Source organism: Rhinoderma darwinii, chromosome 10, assembly GCF_050947455.1.
Source record: "Rhinoderma darwinii isolate aRhiDar2 chromosome 10, aRhiDar2.hap1, whole genome shotgun sequence".
Lineage (NCBI taxonomy): Eukaryota > Metazoa > Chordata > Amphibia > Anura > Rhinodermatidae > Rhinoderma > Rhinoderma darwinii.
The window spans coordinates 94793608-94811473 of NC_134696.1; the positions used below are offsets into that span (position 1 = coordinate 94793608).

Consider the following 17866-nt stretch of genomic DNA (forward strand, 5'->3'; position numbering starts at 1 on the left):
GGGCTAAAAGTCCAAGTCCCTCTAGTGCCAGGATAAGGTCTTACCCCCTTATGGATTCCTTTCAAGAATGCAATTGCCGTTAACCCTTTGTTAGTTGATCTTTGAGTATATGATGAGTAGATGATACTATAATTTTAGGTCTCCCAAGGGCTCTTTAAAGGGTCCATAATCTGTGACCAACTTGCATCCAGATTGTGTGAATTACCAATGTTCAACACAACTGGACGCGTTTTGTCCCTCAGTGTTTGCATTACTATTTAGGGATGTGATAGGGGCTGGAAATAATGTCAAAATTGCGGCCACCTCCAGGTTAAAGGTAAGCGGCCCGGTTTAAAGGGAAAATCTAAGAGAAATGCATCTTCTTTTTGCTCCACGCCTTTGCCATCTGCTATGTACAAGAGCCTGGCAGCCAAATAATTATATTTTTCAATTTGCTTTGATCTAAATGCTTAGGATTTCAAAGGAAGGTAAATATTAAAGGGGAGTATTAAATCGGCCTGAACTACAATCATTTTTTCTACAAATAAACCTCAATTTAAAAGCATTTCCACCCGAAATATAAAAAACATGCCAGAAAATTATAAAGCCTTGAGTCATTTCTTGTCAAGTAATTATAGCTGTTCCTGGGAAAGCTTAGTGACAACCAATATGGTGGCCATTACAGCTTCCACATGGGATTATACCCAGCTTTTCCAAACACCTGATTGGCTCATCTCATCTCCTGCTTCCTTATACCTCCAGCACTAGGCATATTTGTGGTTCAGGAGTCTGGAAAAGCTGCATGACATTCCATGGTTATGAGGGCCATGTTGGCTGGCACCCAACTACCTCAGAAATGGATATACCTAAAAAATGCATGAGAAGAATTTTTATTAAGAGGATCAATCAATTTTGGCAAAATTAAATGTCCACCAATTGTATTTTTAATTCTGTGCTTTATTAATTTTTTTTATATAGCGCTCATAGCTCCGATTACCTGATGGAGAGCACCAAATCCACTACAAAGACTTAGAGATGAATGATGATACAATTCTGTCTACCTGCAGCTGCCACTAGGGGGAGCTTATTGCATACTGTTGTATTGAGTTCAAAGTATGATCAGTCTGCAGTAAGCTCCTAAGCTCCCTCTAGTGGTGGCTTCAGGCATATAGAATATCATCATTTAACTGACTATTTAGGGTTCTGTTTCAGAAAAATGGCGCTCCGCCTACTATAAAGATATATCATGAAATTAATCGGCACGGAATTTGAGACCTAAGGATGTGGGTGAAAAGATGGACATTCCCGAACGTTTAAAGGTCCCCATTCTACAGGAATCTTGTAAATTAAAGGGGCGATGTCATGAGAAATAATATTTTGATGTTTTTGTTTGTTTCTGCTCAGGTCTTGTTATCAAAATCACATTTCAGGTTTAATGTTTCCTTTCCGCTGTATTGATTTGCAGCCGGAGCGGTGTGCAGCAGCTAGGTTTCGCTTTATGATATCTGTTGCTCATTTACTCACGCTGGGCTATAGACTACAATACAAGATAATTAGTGATAATGGCAAATGGCTTGTTTTTGGCATCATGAAAAGTGACGAGAGACGGAGAGCTCCCCGCCAAGAGAAAAAATAGACCTGTCTTTAAAATCAGATACGAGAAAAAACCCTCCATGCGCTAGGAGCTAGTTGCTGCAAATTATAGTTGTGATGCTGATATCTCTTTAAATGTGATTTCGCTGGAAAACAACATTTTTCCCAGAAGGCAAATATTTACTTAAAGGGGATGTCCAAAGCGCTTTTTTTTTTTTTTTTTTTAGTTCTAATGCCCATTCTAGACTGATCTTGCCACAATTTTCTGGATCTGATAGCCAATATCTTGTCTACATCCTGCTTTACATTCTCCACCTGCTTATTTTTCCCTACTGCTCTGTCTGCGTAGGTGTCAGTATTCACTGTTCTCTCATTCTATTCATAAACCGCAATAGTCAGTATGGACAGTTCCCTCCTAGATAAGGGAGTGTTGTTCATATTAATCATCAGTAAGCAATGTTATTATTCATCATTCTATTGGGCAACCTCGAATAGTTCTGTAAGTTTTCAGTAAATGCCAATTTAATCTAATGTCTATGATCAGGTTTAGAGGCGTGTACATCTATGTTTTTATGTAGACTTGCATACATACTCTCTCTGGTCATGTTTCCCTAGCACGGTGTCAGTTTTTACTGTTCTGGAATTCTATTCATAAACCAGGAAGATCAGTATAAACTATGTTCTAGCTCCATCCTTGATAAATAGTGGATTAAACTGTGGGGAGGACACAAAAAAAGTGACTTTAAATATTTTATTTACAAATAAAATATGTGACTATCATCCGAATCTGTGGCTGCAATCCATTGGGCCTCCTGGAATATCCCTTTAAGTTGCTCTTTATTTTCAGCGCTCTATTCATCCTCTCCCTTTCAGCCGCTGGTTTCCCAGGTTTTGTTACACGGTCTCACGGTCTTAGGTGGCAAAGGGTGCGATAGTCTGCAGACCTCCAACAGAGAATCTTGGTCACGGGGCGGCCTGCATTGAATCGGCTCCTGTCAGCACAGCCTGTACTAGCTTTAGATCATCTCTGGAAGCACACGCTCCCCCCTCCCTTTTACCCCTCTCACTTGGCTACACGTAACCTGCGGAATTTGTCACCTTGGCATGGGTATCGTCTCCTGCCAAACCCCGTAAATTGCAGCGGTTTTCATGTAATTGATCTATGAGTACAAAGAAAATCTGCGAGGAATCAATTTCTCTTAATATCTGAAAAGTTTGTGCTGAAGTTAGAATGAGAGAGAGCGCTGCCGGCGTGGAACCAACGCTGGCATCAACTCTGCACCGCTAATAGTCCCTCATATCAAAACGTATGAGAGCGGAACATCCCCCTTATAAAGCCCCCCGAGGAACCATCAGCCCTCTGTGCAGGATGTCGAGCTTGAAGCCGGGAAAAGTAAAGCCGGAGTGATAAGAACATTTACATACATTAAGGGATTTAACAAAGGAATCCAGTAAAGCGTACATCATATCGAGAGCCGGTCTGGAACAAGAGGTCATGGACTAAAGCCGAGACGTAGCAAGCTCCGGAGATGTACTATTATGGAGAGCAGTGGAGTCATTAGGTGACCTATCGCCGAAAAATTTAATTTTTGATTCAACATCTCATGGTCCGGAAGTCTGGATAATCCGGCAACGTGACGCCATTGGCTTTATCTGGCTACTTCAGTCTATCTTCGGCACCTTCCAGTTTATGCATTGGCAGGAGTAGCGCACATGGGGTCCTTTTACACCGACCGTAAAAACGGGCGCCGATCAACGAAACCGCTCGTTGATCAGCGCTCGTTTGCTCTTTTTCACAAGGAGCTATGTATGGGGATGAGCGATCGTTATGATCGCTGTTCCCGATACATTTCCATCATGTCGACAGCACATCTCCCTGTTTGCACAGCGTGCTGCCGACAACGATAATATTTTTGGTTGCATAAACGATACAATCAGCCGATGAACGAGTGTTTCCTCGCTCATCGGCTGTTCGTTGCCCTGTTTACACAGAGCAATGATCGGAAACGAGCATTCATATGATCGCTCGTTTGCCCAATCGTTGGCCCTTGTAAAAGGGCCCTTAGGCTACATGCACACGTTGCCTATTTTAAAGCAGAAAATATGCACCAAAACCGCAGGAAATTCACAGGTAAAAACCAGACAAAAACGCGTAGTCTTTACGTTTTGGTGCGTAAATCGGTTTTCATGCTGCAGGTTTTGGTGCGATTTTCCTCAGCGCTAGGCAGACAGAATTCAAAGTGGAAAAGTGCAAGATAAATACGTGCGGCAAAACCGCACGTAATACGCATCGTGTGCATTGAGCCTTAGGGTGGTTGAGGTGTTCCTAGTACCTGGAAAACCCCTGCTATACAGATTATGAAAAACCATGATAAATGATGGAAGAAAAAAGTTATAAATGATAAAAAATTTCCATAATTATTGCATGAGCATCATAAAGTTCCCTAGGGGGGACTAAAAAAAAGTTAAAAAAATTAAAATGTTAAATAAAAAGAAAATTAAAAAGGAAACTTTTCCCATTTTCTCCATAAAAAATGTATACAAAAAACAATAAACCAAATTGGTATTGCCGCATCCGTAAAAGTCTAAAATATAGAAATTGAAAGTTTTTTAACCCGCTGGATAAGTGCTGTAGGAATTGTTTTGTTTTACAATGCCAAAAATGGAATAAAAAGTGATCATAAATCATAATCATAGATCATAATATTTTGAAGGGTCTTTCCCCATGTTCTGCTGTTTCAGCCTGGGCTGGTGACATACCTTCTGTGGTCCGTTATATGATGTGACCGCTCCGTGTCATCTATAATCAGTGTTATCTTGGGTTGAGTCTAATTGGATCGTAGCATGAACATGAGCTTTCTGCTCTGAAATAAAAAATGCATTTTCCATAATAATTCACTAATTCCATTTCCCTCTATCAAGGCCGCTTTACCGTAATTACTCGTCATAGCGCCGCTTCCTTTATATTCATCGTTCAAGGAGACCGTTGTCTATTTATTTTTTTAAATGTATAATCTCATCAGGGTTTTCAATTGGGACAAATTAAATAAATGGAAAGATCAAGAAATTCTCCAGGGAATCCGCTGTCTGCACAGTTACTGCCAAAGTAGTGAACAGGAAATGTCCAGGAAATGTACAGCAGGATGGGGGTTGTAGTAGAGCTGAAAGGAAAGAGAAAAAAAAAAAAGAGAGCCTGCGAGTCCTTCTTCCCCGCCCACACACACTGATTAAAAGCTCTTACTATGTACAAACCCATACAATAAAAGTTACCAATCACTTTGCTTGGACAGGGAAGCAGGACTCACAGGCTCTTTCTATGAGTAGAAGGTGGAGACAGGACTCAAAGGTTTCTCTGAGTGGGCGGGCGCAGCTAGACTCTCAGGCTCTCTCTGAGTGGGTTGGTAAAGCAGGACTCACAGGCTTTCTATATGAGTGGACCGGGGAAGCAGGACTCACAGGCTTTCTATATAAGTGGACCGGGGAAGCAGGACTCACAGGCTTTCTACATGAGTGGACCGGGTAAGCGGGACTCAGGCTTTATATATGAGTGGATAGGGGAAGCAGGACTCACAGGCTTTCTGTATGAGTGGATGGGGGAAGCAGGACTCACAGGCTTTCTATATGAGTGGATGGGGGAAGCAGGACTCACAGGCTTTATATATCAGTGGATAGGGGAAGCAGGACTCACAGGCTTTATATATGAGTGGATAGGGGAAGCAGGACTCACAGGCTTTCTGTATGAGTGGATGGGGGAAGCAGGACTCACAGGCTTTCTATATGAGTGGATGGGGGAAGCAGGACTCACAGGCTTTATATATGAGTGGATAGGGGAAGCAGGACTCGCAGGCTTTATATATGAGTGGATAGGGGATGCAGGACTCACAGGCTTTCTATATGAGTGGACAGGGGATGCAGGACTCACAGGCTTTCTATATGAGTGGACAGGGGAAGCAGGACTCACAGGCTTTATATATGAGTGGATAGGGGAAGCAGGACTCACAGGCTTTCTCTGTGAGCGGATGGAGGAAGCAGGACTGATGGACTTTTCTCTACAGGTGGGTGGGGGATGCAGGAATCACAGGCTTTCTCTATGGGCAGGGGAAGAAAGACTAACCGGCTCTCTATATGATATAAGCAGAAGGAGGAAACAGGACTCACAGGCTTTCTCTGAGTGGGTTTAGCTGCTGTCCTGGCAGCATTTAAACCGCTTTTGCTATAGAAAAATACTGAATCAAATCATAGAAAACTATATATCCTCACGTTCAACCCCTCCCCCTCTATCATATGCCTTTTTACAGATAGACCTGACAGATCCACTTTAACCTTCTACATTATCTAAAATCGTAATATTTTGCTGGTTACTACTGAGACCCGCTAAGCTGAGCTCCTATTATACAAGATTGTTTGTTGCACTGCATTCTGGGAGCGTTAATTTTTTCCTAGACTGAATTTCTCTAAATGCAAATCACAGAAGCAAGCTCTGTACAGACACTAAACCAGCAGGGGGTGCTTTAAGATGTGAGCTCAGTAGCCTGGAGTATTGTGAATGCAGCTGTGGAGGAGAGAATGGACTATAACACAGGTTATAACTCCCGATCAGTACAAGACAAGTAAAGCAATTCTTTTGCAAATTTTCTTCGCATGTGACATGGGGTCCCGCAGTCATAAAGGCCCGAAGGTCATTGCATCCTTTACAACCCCTATTGCTACACTCCTGAGCGAGACTGCGGAGTTGCGTCTTACACTTACCGTCAAACCAGCCAACCTCCCTTTTTACTACCATTATCACCGTTGTGTAGATAATTACGATCTTACGACTTTCTACCCATTTTTTTTCTACTTTTACCTTTTGTTTCCCTTTTATACTGCTCGTCTCCTCTCCTCGCAAGAACGCTCTGCAGCGTGACACACAAATGGGGTTATTTATCAAACTGACTAAAGGGCTCGACTTGCCTTCTACATTCTCCATAATTCACAAATCGTCACATTTTCTATCATGACACTGAAAAATTCCAGCATCTCCCAAATGCGCTTACAATAGCGCATGAAATGGCCCAGTCTTTTGTGCCATCTCGGAGCGACAAACAAACTGCACCCGGGCAGAGGCACCGCAAAGATAAAATCTTACCAGGGCTATACATCATTATTCTAGAGCGGTGGTTTCAGCCTACGGTTTACCGAGCTATGAGTAGTAGTTCTGCAAGAGCTGGGGAGCCGCAGGTTAGAGACTATTGATTTAGAGCATAGCCTTTGTCTTTGTAGAATTGAACCAATATTTTGTTAATATTCAGTCATTACTAAAAAGTGGGGTGCGATGGACTTCACGCCTCAGTCACTAAACCAGCAGGGGCTGCTTTAAGATGTGAGCTCAGTAGCCTGGAGTATTCGGAATGCAGCTGTGGAGGAGAGAATGGACTATAACGCAGGTTATAACTCCCGATCAGTACAAGACGAGTAAAGAAATTCTTCCGCAAATTTTCTTAGCATGTGACATGGGGTCCCGAGGGAGCACTGTTCAACCAATAACATGGCTGTTTCTGTTGAGAGACTACATTTCTGGTCATACTATAAAAAACACTATATAGATGTAGCAGAGCTGAATTTATTATTACCCGGCCTATTCAATGACTACAGGAAAGTTGCCCCATATTGGCAGGAATGGGAAAAATTTCACGTAAGCAACAGTAGTTCAGATCTATTATTCCTTTGCATGGCCCGAGAGATCTACACATTTGATTTATTTTGAGATGATGTTGTAAATCAATCACTTTCTGAGGTTAGATAATGCAGTACATTTACCTGCAGTCCTATGTAAAACTACAGCGATATGGGGAGTTATGCCAAATGACCAACTTAGTTTTTTCCCACTTGTTGATATGCCATCAGTGTCCGATCATTGGGGGATAGACTGATTTGACCCCAGCTGACTGCTAGAACCAAGTGACAGCAGTGTTGAAGTTCGATGGCTGGCCCACTATTACTAATGGTCAACCATGTAGTTTCCAAAAACAGTAGATTGGAACCAAAGGGGCATAATACTTTTCTAGCACTGAGGCTACTTGGTTCTAATGATAGGTAGGGGTCACAATGATCAGACCTCCACCGATGGGACATTGCTGGTTCATAGCTGTGGGGGGCAGGCAGGGCATGTGCCCCAGGTGCACCAACAAGCCATTTATCTTTGGCCAGAGTATTTCGATGCAGGGCTAAGGCAGCGAACTGAATCTATCCCTCATGTTTAGGGAAGCTTGGCTGGACCTTTTGGCTTCCTCTAGTGATATTTCATCAATGTCTTTGGGGAGAAAAACTTCTGGTCACTAATTGTGCTTGGCAATGCAATGGTTAAGGATCTTACTGGCATTGGAAGGTGAAGAATGCTTTTCATTTCTGAGCTGATTTGTGGTCTGTCCACTGGGACTATCAAATCCATTACTGCTCAAGTGCCATCGACGGCATTTGTTGATAGTAGATGTGCTGGGCCGTCTCCATCCAGGACCCCTCCTCGCTCTTTCTCCCTGGACGCTCATTGCTAATTGCATTGTCTTTTCATTATGTATGGGAGGTTTGGGGATTCCCTTTCCCACAGCATGATCCATCTTTGAGCTGTCATACTCCAGCTATTATTTCATTGACTCTTTCCAGGATGAGCTCTGGAGATTCTACACACTCCTGCATATTGAATATTATCTCTTATAGAGTGCTGAGTTAATACCCAAGACAGGTACAGCTTGTGATTAAGCCGCTCCACCATGTTCTATTTGTTCTTGTTGGAGATAATTATTTTCATGAGCATGATGTATTTTAAGGTGCCAGATGAAAGAGATTTGGGTAACCCTTTCATTTCTGCAGGAGACGGGATGGTGCTTCTGAATTAGCAGATTTGTACTAAAGGAGCTCTACAAAGTGCTGTAACAATTACCATGAGGACCATTGCAAAACATGTAACATGACCACCATCAATAACTGATTACTTTGATAGACCTGAAATATCCAAAAATGTCAACCATGGACATACAAAGAGCGCATGCTGCTTTGTATTGTGGGACCAAAAGTAACTCGCTCTAATCCTCTGATCAAGGGTAGACAAAGTGGTTGGGCATTATTTTGAGAACCCAATGGTTGTGGAGTCCATAGTCCTGTCATGATACCAATGGTGGATCCTCACTGGATGTTACCAGTTGAATGGATTACTGGCTACTACTCTCAGCCAGTAGATTGAATGAGAGCAGTGACATCATCACACCTACATAATGACATCACTATTCGTTTCCTTAGAGCCTGAGGTTGTCAGGACATGCTTGACAAGCCACTGGTTTGTATGGTCAGCACTACATTAGTATAGAGACACAGGGGGGTTAGTAATGTATTTAAATTGTCAGTCAATGCATTAGTATAGTATAAACAAATACAATACCACCGAAGAGGGGCACAGACACAGAGTGATGTTCAATATAAAGCAAAGTTGCTGAACAATATAAAATCTACTGTGTCTACGTCCCAGGTAATGACCAAGATACCTTGGTGCATCGATCAACAATAGATAAATCCAACAAAGAAAATGATCGACTGAAGCACGACAAATTAGTAACAAAATACAAAATTTTATTAACATGAAAACATGACAAAGGTTAAAACTGGAACAGGGAATGAGTCACTCAATAAAAAGACATCGAGAGCAATCATGCACTGGATGTTAATGTGACATGAGTCTATACAGACTTGTTTATTTGTTGATACAGCAAAATAAGATAGTGTGCGTGCCTATGCGGACCTGTAGCTAATAAAGCCTAGTGAATAATGGCAAAAAGACGGTCAACAAGGGATGGAATGCATGTGTGTACTGTCTGGGTTGCCTCTATAAGAGTGTGTATGTAGAAATGATAATATTGCAGATACCTGAGTATAATGATTATCTGCGTATGTATAATAACCCAATGTACACCATAGTATGTTTTACAAGGTCAGTACTACAGGTAACATGCAACAATGTGTATAGACACACAACGAGGTACCAAGCCAGTACCAGGTAAGAAAGTCAGTAATAGCTCTATGACATACCAGTGGACATGATGAAGATGTCTGGACCCGACGCGCGTTTCGGCGACTGCCTTCGTCCGAAGGCAGTCGCCGAAACGCGCGTCGGGTCCAGACATCTTCATCATGTCCACTGGTATGTCATAGAGCTATTACTGACTTTCTTACCTGGTACTGGCTTGGTACCTCGTTGTGTGTCTATACACATTGTTGCATGTTACCTGTAGTACTGACCTTGTAAAACATACTATGGTGTACATTGGGTTATTATACATACGCAGATAATCATTATACTCAGGTATCTGCAATATTATCATTTCTACATACACACTCTTATAGAGGCAACCCAGACAGTACACACATGCATTCCATCCCTTGTTGACCGTCTTTTTGCCATTATTCACTAGGCTTTATTAGCTACAGGTCCGCGTAGGCACGCACACTATCTTATTTTGCTGTATCAACAAATAAACAAGTCTGTATAGACTCATGTCACATTAACATCCAGTGCATGATTGCTCTCGATGTCTTTTTATTGAGTGACTCATTCCCTGTTCCAGTTTTAACCTTTGTCATGTTTTCATGTTAATAAAATTTTGTATTTTGTTACTAATTTGTCGTGCTTCAGTCGATCATTTTCTTTGTTGGATTAATGCATTAGTATAGGAAGAGTGTACAGAGTCCGTGTTGTGATTAAATCATAAGCGTCTAATGAATCATTATTGAAGTAATTTAAAGATTCCTTGAAGTCTATATTATCTAAATAGATGAAGACGTTCCAAAGCATTATGGAGAATAAGTTGGCTATCATGGCTATGTTTATTTCCTCTGAAAGAAATCTACAAAGCAATTACCAGCAGCATTAGTAAGATGTGTAACGATCAGTTATATGGAGCAATATGAAAAGTTATAGATGATATTATTTTCAACAGTGGGAGGAAGTTGTCAGACTGCCTGTAAGAGCCATCGTAACTAATTACCATTGACATCATGATATAGGAGACCTATATTGTCATCTCTTACCATGTAAAGAGCCACTTGCCTAGTCATAGAGGTAAATAGTCAATGGTGTCTGCAATACTCCAGATCCAAAGTCTTCCGAGACGTCTACTATTGTCTACAGAATGGAAGGAGCTGTCCATGGATTAGGTGCTGAAGTTGTATAACTACAGATCATGGCTCAATCATTTTACTGTATACACAGTGGTTCTCAGTCTGTGGATCTTCAGCTGCTGCAAAACTACAACTCTCAGCATGCCCTGACCACAACCTGCAGTTTTTTTTTTGTTTGTTTTTACCGAAGACTGGACTATCACTCTAACTTTGTGTCTGTCTGGCAATAGACAAGACTCTATATTGCCTCCTGTCCAAGCAATTGTCTTCCTACCTTCTCTAATCCATCTTATTTCCTTATATCCGCTCCATCTGTCCTCTTATTTTCTTTAAATTACTCTTTCGATATTATCCTCTATTTTAGTAACTGCGTATAAGAAAATTCATTGCTGTCTAGAATCTGTGTTCCAGCATACTAGTCTTAAGAGCCAGTCTTCTATTCTTTGCCTATAATAGACTATAGTCTGAACAGAAGGAGCTGTTCTTTTTTCGAGAAGTCATTATCTACCTCTTCTACTGGAGACTAGACCACGGAAGTAGCTGTCCATGGGCTTGGGCTGTTTTTATATATAACCACAGATCACACAATGTAATATCTGCTTTATAAGTTTAGATTGGCCTTCTGAAGTAAAGCATATCCACTTCTACTATAGACTTCAGCAGTGCTCCCCAACCAGCGTGTCTCAGCACCCCTGCCGGCGGCTCTCCAACTTTATACATTATTGTGGCGCTAGGAAGGTCATAGCATTACTTGGTACTAGGGTCAAAACCACTTACAGTGGAATGGATTACTGACAACTATTTAGTCTCAGCAAGTGGATTGGGTGAGAGTAGTGACCTCACCATACCTACATGATGACATCACTAATACTTTCAGAACCGATAAAAACAAGGGGACATATACAAAAACACCGAAAAAGGCCATACTTACAAATGGACACAGCCAGGTCAGAAATGCTGATGAAAGGGTGAGCAGGTGCTTTAAATAATAATAGCCACTCCCACTAGTCTTGAGGGGAGTGGTATGTGGTGCATGGGATGTGTAGTAAGAAATAATAAATGAATAGTGTGTGTGCAAGTGTAATACTATAAGTGAAATATAGGGGGCAGTAATGAGTGAAGTGCCTCAATAGAAATAAATGGATAATGGGGTGCAAGTGAGTGAAACATGGAGGGATAGTGTGTACGTCATGAGGCACAACGTGTATAGCCAGGTAGAAGCCTATTTGTGACGCCTTGATAATTCATAGAGCGGGCTACCCTGCTTGCTATGCCAAACAACAACACACCATGCTCTCCCAGCATCAAAGACCCGGCTGTGTCCAAGAGAAGCGAATATACATAATAATGAAAAATACCTGGGGTATTGGTAATAGGAAGGTCATAGCATTACTTGGTACTAGGTTCAAAACCACTGACAGTGGAATGGATTACTGTCAACTATTTAGTCTCAGCAAGTGGATTGGGTGAGAGTAGGGACCTCACCATACCTACATGATGACATCACTAATACTTTCCTTAGAGCCTGAGGCGCTAGGGAGGTCATAGAATTACAGAAAACGCTAGGATAAGAGCCATATAACTTGGTCCTCATTTAATAGGCTTTTCCCCATGTAATATTCATTGTGTCTCAACACCTCCGTTCATATTTGAGTGGCTTTCAACCTAAAAAAAAACTTTGGCGACCTCTAGACAACCAAGTACTACTGCTCAATAATAGCATTTACTTTAAGGTTTTAGAGAGACCTTCTGTAGAAAATATCATGGTTTTTTTTCTGCTATAGACTGTAGGGTACAAGGAGCAGTCCATGGTCTTGGTGCTGAAAAGGCGTGTGTGTGTGAGTGTGTGTGTGTGTGTATATGTATATATATATATATATATATATATATATATATACATAGACCAGCGCTCAATTATATTTGCTCTATATGTTTAGATATAGCTTATGAAGAGAGGAATATCCACTTATCCTACTATAGAATAGATGCCTTCTATAGAAAATCTTGCAGAATAGTGGTCTCTATGCTGAAGTTATATGGAGAGAACTTCTTCTATTCTACTTATTTTCTATAAAAATTCTCTCCATAAAATGTCAGTACCAAGAACCTGGACAGCTCCTTCCCCTATTCTGCATTAATTTCTTTAGAAGGTCTCTAACTTCAGCACCAAGAACCTGGACAGCTCCCTGTATAGAAAATCATGTAGAATAATAGGAGCTGTCCAGGTTCTTGGTGCTGAAGTTATATAGAGACCTTCTATAAAAATGAATGCAGAATAGGGGAAGGAGCTGTCCATGTTCTTGGTACCTTAGTTTTAGTGGAAATAACTTTTATAGCAAATCAGTAGAATTTCTCTCCATATAACTTCAGCACCAAGAACATGGACAGCTCCTTCCACTATTCTGCATGATTTTGTATAGAAGGTCTTGCTATAAAACTCCTTCCAGCTCCATCCTCTGTTCTACATTTATTTTAGGTCTCTATACAACTTCAGTACCAAGAACATGCAGAGCTCCTTCTATAGAAAATCATGTAGAATAGTGGAAGGAGCTGTCCATGTTTGTGCTGAAGTTTTATGACGAGACCTTCTATAGAAAATCACATAGAATAGTGAAAGTTGCTGTATCCGCTGAATGACCATTTTATTAGAGACCCCCATCTAGTAGGGCGTTGGACCGCCTTTGGCTTTCAGCTCCGCAGCAAATCTTCATGGCATAAATTCGACTAAGTGCTCAAATCATCCTGCAGCGATATTGGTCCATGTGGACAGGATAAATTCTCGCAGTAAAGTCTCCTTCTACTATAGGGTAAATAGCTGTCATGAAGGGATGAACTTAGTCGGCCACAATGCTTAGGTAAACCCTACTGATCAAACATCCATCCATAGGTATTAGGCTGGGTTCACACGAGCACATTAACGTCCGTAATGGACGGACGTATTTCGGCCGGAAGTCCCGGACCGAACTCAGTGCAGGGAGCCGGGCTCCTAGCATCATACTTATGTACGACGCTAGGAGTCCCTGCCTCTCCGTGGAACTACTGTCCCGTACTGAATACATGATTACAGTACGGGACAGTTGTCCTGCAGAGAGGCAGGGACTCCTAGCATCGTACATAACTATGATGCTAGGAGCCCGGCTCCCTGCACTGTGTTCAGTCCGGCCGAAATACGTTCCGTCCATTACGGACGTTAATGTGCTCGTGTGAACCCAGCCTTAGAGGTATTTCGACACCGTTACACGGGAGTACCCCACAAGGTTGGCATTTTTTTTTAAATACTGGCCCCGGCATGTCTAGTAATGAGACCATGTCTCGTTCGAGTTGCTCAGTTCGCTCAATTTTCCCATTCTAATGTGGATTCACACGGAAACATCCATGGAAAAGTTGTTCACTTGATTTCATGCTGTACTCTGGGGCCACGTGTGTAATATCCCTACAGGGAAGCTCCAATCGTGAAGGGGCCGGTGTCTCTAAAAAAAGTGGCTACTCAGTATGTATGTGTGTGTGTGTATGTTATGTGTATATATAGTTGTGTGTGTGTGTGTATGTATGTATGTATGTGTATATATATATATATGTGTGTGTGTATGTTATGTGTATATATAGGTGTGTGTGTGTGTGTGTATAGGTGTGTGTGTGTGTGTGTGTGTATATATATATATGTGTGTGTGTGTGTGTGTGTGTATGATTATACGAACCAGTACACAACAATATTGCTCAGATTTAGATAAACCTTCTTTTAAAAAGGCTGATCCGCTTCTATTATAGTCTGGAAGGAGCCGTCCATGTTCTTGGTGCTGATGTGGATCTGCAGATCTCTGCTCGGTAATAACATTTACTCGGTTTAGACATTCCTTCTGTTGAAAATCCCAACCTTCCTGTTATCACCACCGCTGTTATTTGTCCAGATGCATTGTTCTGCGTTACTTCTCAGGCTGCATTATAGCAGGTGACGACCAATTACCTTATTCAATAGGGTATTGTGACCTCTGTATTCTACTGGGAGTCTCTACAATTTCTCCCCCTACCTCTAAACTAGTGTAGTTGACTCTCTAGAACGTCTCATCCACACTTAATGCTCCCTTTGCCTTCTCTAACCTGATCTCAAGTCCCATCCATCTAATCCTAATCTATTGTTCTTTCATCTTGTCCTACACTAGATCTTCCCATCTTCTATTTAACCATCTTCTCTTCATTTTTTTTGTTATTCCGGTTGCTTCTCCTCCGTCCTCCCCCTTCCAGTCTTTCTATCTTGCCAGCTGTGTCTGCCATGCTGAGTGCTCTCTGGCATGTAATTTACTGTGGGTAAAGTTACAATCACTCCGCACTTCAGTCAGATTTGGGCTGATTTCCTTATTTCTTGAAAGTGTTTGGATGGAAGCCAGGTGCGTGGTATCCCGGCGGAGCACATCTTGTGTACTTTCTGTGTATATTTCTGCGTGCTTATGACTTTGTTTTACAAGGATTTTTTTTCTGTCATTTGCATATGTTTATGCAGGTTTTTACCATATCCCAATTGCATTTAATCGGTAGAATAAACCTGTGCTGCGCTGGTTGATCCGCACATTTTCCTCTAGCCAGAATCCGATATAGAAATAAGAGAACGTCATTGTGTTTAGTCGCAAATTAACCATAGATGGAGACGTCATATTTTATGGGTAGATACTGTATATGAATGCTACATCTGCCCAGCGGATCTTTATATATGATTGGATTGAAGGGCTAAACTAAGGCACGAAAGGGCAACTGGTCTTCGCCCTTAGGCACACGTAGTGTAATTGCGCCACAATTAAAGGCTCCCTACTTAAATCTGGCCGAAAGTGCCCACCAGATGGAAAATAATTTTGGTACAAACTTTCGGCTGGAATTCCCTGCAGTATCTGGGTTGGATTTGCTGCAAAATGCTCCGCAGCAAATCTGACTTGTGTGCAGGGGGTCTTAAACTCCCAATGAATTTATGGCACCTATCTCTATTGAAGGGGTGTTCTGATTTTAGAATCATTTTCAAATATTGTGTTAAGGAATTCTTAAGAGTGGGGTCCCCAGTCCAGGACCCTCATCTATTAGCCAGTATGTGGGGCGATTCCAAAAAGTGTCTTTCTCTGTCTGGGGGACAGAGCACATTCATGCATTACACATACAGCACATTGAATTAAATGGGCCCCGTGTAATACTCAATCTGTCCTGCGGTAGTGCTGCAGAGAAATGTAACACTTGCTGCAGGGTCCTAGCAGCGGGCAATCCAGTGATCTGCTTATTTTTTGGGGCTGATTCTAACAAAACCAGACTGGCAGACCACTCCTTTAAGGCCACAACCTGGAACCTTTCCGCAGTGGTGTCCAATTGCTGGCACCGAGGTGGCACAGGAACTTGACTTGAGTTGCAGACATTAATAGAAATCATAGGGCAATATCGGAGCCCGAACACGGAATTGGACCATAACTAGAATAAGGGACACCCAGCACTGGGGCGAATCAGAAAAAGACAAGAACACATATACATCATATATCCATAGTACAGCTGGGAAATAAAAAGCCCGCCAGGCAATGACGTCTGTAGGAAACAAAGGCTGCTATGATAACCAACATGATGGCAAGGAGAGGCCATAAAGCCGGAACATTGAGTGTTTAAGTACTAGTAGGGTTATTATCATCCGCGTATTGTGTTCAGTCACCCATTGGGGGGGTGAAGTGGGTGAAAGGTGCAAATTGCATCAAATTCAATGATCTGGCAAAGGCATAATATATTTGGTGCAACTCACTAGGCCTTTTAACCATGAGATGGTGTAAGGAAGAGAAATGTGTCTGCCGTACATAAACACCAATGTGTGCCAGAAATTGGCGCACATCGTAAATAAATTTGGCACCATTTATGACTTTTTAGCCGCACCCATTTTTGTTGAAATAGGCATAAAAGTGTTGCAAAAAAACACATAATAAATCTGTCCGACGCATCATGTACTTCATTATTTTGGCTCAATAAGCTGTCGGACTGCGGATTCCTATTGGTTCTTACTGGTATATCTGCGTTTGAGCGTACAGTTGGTGTTACGGTGTATAGATCTTTGTTCCTCTCCTGCTGCATGACCGACACTTTCCGTATGTCCAGAGGCCAGTTATTCCGGATCCTGCAGTATCAGCAGCTTGTGTATAAATGACATGAATAAGACATTACCATTTTGGGTCTAGTAAATGAACCAATCTCCTTCTCCTCTCACCTAGACTGGTATTGAGTAGCGTACACGTGCTATGCCTGTGCTGTCCTTTATATCTGATGCCACTCAATGTTCCATTTTATTATCTGTCCCCCCCCCCCTCCACCTCTGATCTCTTCGTCCTTTTCGCGCTCCACCTCGGATTCAGCACCCCTGCCACCCCTCCCCATCTGTCCCTTCCTCGCCGCCTGCAGAGAAGTGATAAATCTTATGACATTTTTCACTGACCTTTTTAAGTGGCAGCTCTGCGCCCCTCGCCTGTCAATTCCTCTCTCCCCTTTTCAGAGCAATTCACCCCAAGTGCCCCCTTCGTTGCCTATTCCCCAGTGCTCCTCTACTGTCATCTGCACCAAAAGGTCAGTGCCGCACTATTGCCCCAAAAGCATTGCAACCACCTTAAAGCTGAAGGCTCCACGCATGGCTCTGCATTGCTAGTGAAGCATTAACTTGGTTTGCGTCTTTCTCACCTCTTGGAGCTGATCTTTAAGAAACTGCCTGGACTCATGGATTCCTTGAAGGGAAAAAGAAAATTGCTGCATGAAGCATGTTATGTTTGACCTTGAATCCAACAATCTATACATCCATCTACATTTTAGAAATGATGTCACTGTAGTAAGGATGTCTGCAGTGATGTAGCCTTTAGGGTGGTGCAGTAGCAGTTTTAACTGGGCCCCTATTCCTAAGAGGGCCCAGTGACCGCCTCTGCTCAGCACTATATGCAGGTGATGTTCTCTTACTATACATACTATACTTCATATCTATGGTCTATAGATAGTGTGATGTCATCATCTACTATGGAACCTGGAATTGTTGCTTAAGACTAAGGTCAGGTTCCCACGTAGCATAAACGCTGTTGAATTTTCGCAACGGAATTCTGTGCGGAACTTCCGCAGAATTTACAGTAGCAGCAAAGTGGATGAGATTCAGAAAATC

The 17866-nt window shown here is 42.1% G+C and overlaps 1 protein-coding gene and 1 long non-coding RNA gene across 2 annotated transcripts in view; one reads left to right on the forward strand and one right to left on the reverse strand.

Annotated features, from left to right (window-relative positions):
* The window catches only part of CADM4 (cell adhesion molecule 4), a 261207-nt gene that overhangs the window by 175355 nt on the left and 67986 nt on the right, over positions 1–17866 (forward strand). The gene's annotated exons all lie outside the window — the stretch shown is intronic.
* Positions 4339–17644, reverse strand: LOC142661577 (uncharacterized). Its single transcript, XR_012850764.1, has 3 exons — positions 17401–17644; positions 16735–16861; positions 4339–4436 (listed from the first exon to the last, which is right to left on the reverse strand). It is a non-coding gene; the product is annotated as an uncharacterized LOC142661577 (long non-coding RNA).